We start from the raw sequence: 4,323 nt of genomic DNA on the forward strand, positions 1-4,323 counted from the left end.
TATATGAATTTCATCATGTACCGATTTTTTCATATTAGCGAACAGAATTATATTTATTTCGAAACTATTCAGAAAGTTCTAAAGTTGAAGCGAACAAATTTTATTCAATAAATTTTATTTTCAACGTCTGAGTTTCGTTGATCTCAGTTAGGATAGCAGTATTACTAACGGAATGCTTGTATTAGATGTTAGTTAATCCTGTTATTGTTGCTGTTGTTCTTGATAGTCACTACATCACCTCATGATACTGACAAGGTTTCAAAATATATATCCTAATATTATATATTTCTTTTTATCTGAATCATTTATATATCCCTGTGCATCAGACGCGAATTATTTTGTTCCACCTCAGTGAGCATATTTCGGCCTTCGAGGCAATTACTTTAATACATGTGTGTGCGTGTGTCTGTGTCTGTGTGTGTCTGTGCGTGTGTGTTTGCGTGTTTGAGTGTGTGTGTGTATACGCTTGTATATATATATATATATATATATACACACACACACACATATATGTATAATCTGAATATATATGTGTATGTATATAATGTATGTATATGTATATACATATACATATATATGTGTGTATGTGTGTGTGTATGTATGTGTATGTATGAGTGTGTGTGTATGTGTGCGTGTGTGTATTCATATGCATAACTACCGTTGCCCAAATCTATAACTAAAACACAAAATTATTAATCTGTGTATTAAACCAGTCTCCTGTGTTATTATAATTGCATCTACTTATTATTATTCTCGTTATTATTATGATTATTGCTGTTGTTTTTGTTGTTGTTATTTGTGTTTTTGTTAATTAGTTCATTTTGGTCTTATTTTTTTTCATACCGTCCTATTTGGGAAAAGAAAAATATTTGTGGATATTTTCTTGTGGTGTCTATTTGAGAATGAATGAAAATAGCGTTGCAGAGGTTAACGGCCAAAATAAAAATTTTTTAAATTAATGTAATGGGTGTGAATTATTTGTGTATATCGCTGGTATTTCCGACATGGGCATCGTCACAAAAAGGGTTTTATATTTGTCCAATATTTTTATATCATTATGGAATGCTTAGTCCATTCTAACATAATTATATCGTTACGTGTTATCTCAACATCTAAATTACAATTTAATCTTATTCCAGTTCATATTATTTATCTATTTCTATTTGTTTCTTAATATATATACTTTTTAACATGTTCCATATTATTGAATTTTAGATTTTGGAATATGTATTTATACACATTTCCAGAATCAAAATTTTTATATATTTTAGTCTAATTTTAGCACTGATCTGTTGACTAGAAGCTAGAGTTTCACTGATGTAATTATGTATGGTAAACTTTCAGTTTCTGTGGAATCAGTGAGATTTATATCATAATAAAAATATAAATGTATTCCGTAAGAAAAAGTTTTATAGTATGTATGTGAGGACAAAGTTAATTTGTGTTTAGCTTGAATCATATTTTTCATTGGTTACCTTACACAGTTAGAAATATGCTGGTTAGGATTTCAGTTAGATTATAATGAAATAAGAAATATTTCAGTAAGAAATATGTCATTTTATCCAACGCATCTTAGTATTTCTTTGAGTATCATTCCATATCTTCTAGGACAGTGTCTCGGCAGTTTTATTTCTTTTCAATACATTCAGTTCGAATTTGCAGCATGGCGTCATGAATCAACCTATAGCACATCCACAGCCAAAAACATAGGGTGGGCCTCCTCTACACAGCCTCTGACAGACTCTTGACTGTCGACTTTGGCAGATAAATGAAGTTCCCACAGCACATAGTACCAGCATTGCTTCACCCACTTACAAATCTGAAATCTGAAACAAAATGAGCGACTTTGGAGGAAGGTACTGTACATTAGAAAGAGTGCATTAATAAAGCAAACGAGAAGAATCGTGTGTAATACCAGAAACTGGTGGAGAAGTCATGGAAAAGAGACTAGAATACGTATAACGATCATCTAGAAGTAGGTCGAAGAGGATATGCAAGGCAGTCACTAGGCAAAGTCGTCAACCGTTTGGGCATTGTAAGAGTATTTCCTCTAGCATGTTTATAAATACTTTTCTGCCTTTCTTTGTCAACTGCACTTTGTCGTCATTTAACGTTTTTTTTTTTTCTGACATTTCAACTTTCTCCAGTCGACGACAAACTTATGCGAAACCGTTGCCATTTTGTTTAGAAATTAGAGCGGCCGCTGTTTTCGTTGAATTAATATTTCTGTTGGTGGTAGTGGTAGCGATGGTGGTGGTGGTGGTGGTGGTGGTCTTAGGACGGTGGTGAAGGTCGTGCTTGTATCATTTTAAATTTTATCCTGCTCATCACTGCTCACTGCTGCTACTTGGGTTGCAATTGCTGTTTTTGTTTGTTTGTTGGTTTTTTGCTTTTGTGATTTGTCTCTCGAATATATCAATTAACATGTAGAAAATAATGTCATAATCGTTGTTCCATCTTTTTTTTCTACAAATTGGGAAGCCATACTGTTATTTATATTTTGAAATATGAAATTTAAAATTTAAAACCTCAAAATTCGCCTTTAAATAGCGAACTCCTCACAAAATCAACCCGCTGTAAGTTAAGTGACTAGAGTAACTGATATACCAATAGTTGTAGGGACACACGGAGCACTAAAAATCAAGTTTGAGAAATATGTCGGAGAAATTGGAATTGACGTGAGAGCAGAGCAGGTTCAAAAACTGCTCTGTTAGGGACTACTAGGAATGTGAGATTGGTTCTTGGGTGTTGAGTGTCATCTAAGATAATCTATCATCCAGGAACCGAAGCTTATAATTTGCGGAAATTTGCGAAACCTCTCACACGATATTGTTGTCTGTTCTCACAAAATCAACCATAGCACGTAAGCCTGAGGACTCTGAGAAGTATAATAATAATAATAATAATAATAATAATAATAATAATAATAATAATAATCATAATAATGATTCTTTCTACTATAGGCATAAAACCTGAAATTTTGGGGAGGGGCAAATCGATCACATCAACCTCAGTACTTGATTGGTAGTTAATTTATCGACCCCAAAAGAATAATAGGCAAAGTCGACCTCGGCGGAATTTGAACACAGGACGTAAAGACGGACGAAATACCGCAAAGCATTTTTCTCGGCATGTTAACCATTCTGCCAGCTTGCCACCTTAATGATTGTAATAATAATAATAATAATAATAATAATAATAATAATAATTATAATAATAACAATAATAATAATAATAATAATAATAATTATAATAATAACAATAATAATAATAATAATAATAATAATAATAATAATAATAATAATAATAATAATAATAATAATAATAATAATTATAATAATAACAATAATAATAATAACAATAATAATAATAATAATAATAATTATAATAATAACAATAATAATAATAATAATTATAATAATAATAATAACAACAACAACAACAACAACAACAATAATAATAATAATAATAATAATAATAACGCAAGAAGGGTTTACACAATAAATTCCATGTAGTCACAACATAAGTTGCTGGGGAAAATAGGTGGGACTGGTTGATGAAAGGAACGCTAAAAAAGAGACTTAGTGTACTATACTTGGCAGCCCAAGACCAGGCTTTGGCCACGAAATGGAGGGCAACCGTAGGAATGAGCAAGTGCCTTCACTGTGCCGCATCTGCAATACAGTAGCTGAAGCCATTGCTCATATTACGAACAAATGCCCTAGACTTACCCAAAAACCCATACAAGTTGTGGCAACACGAACCAAGTAGCGAAAGTGCTACATTGAAAAATGTACGAAAAGTGGGGGCTAGAGAGAGAGGCAAGACGTGATATGAGTCGGAGACTAGCAAAGTCCTCTGGGATTTCCCAATCCAAAGAGATCAGGTGCTAGAGCGTAACAGACCGGACAATGTGGTGGACAAGGTGGACTACATATACTATGTAGTTGATGTTGGATGCTATTTTGATCCACGAATAGTCAAGAAGGAAGGCAGAAAGATAAATAGATACAACCCTGTTAAGTACGAAATAGCACGGCTATGGAAAATGAAGATGAAGATAATGCTATTTATTGTTTGGTCCTTGGGAACAGTATCAGAAGATATCAAATGGAATAGAGATGAAATTTAAACAGAGGGCCCAGTAGAACTGTTACAAAAGATTTACCTCCTTGGCACGGCTAGTATAATCAGGAAAGTATTAGTTAGCCGAAAAAAAACCCGAATAGGCTGCAGGTAGTAAGCTCACAACGCATGCAAGAGTCCAGGAGCTCCAGCAAAACCGGTAACAAAGAGATAATAATAATAATAATAATAATAATA

Source organism: Octopus bimaculoides, chromosome 7 (assembly GCF_001194135.2).
Source record: "Octopus bimaculoides isolate UCB-OBI-ISO-001 chromosome 7, ASM119413v2, whole genome shotgun sequence".
Taxonomy (NCBI): Eukaryota; Metazoa; Mollusca; class Cephalopoda; order Octopoda; family Octopodidae; genus Octopus; species Octopus bimaculoides.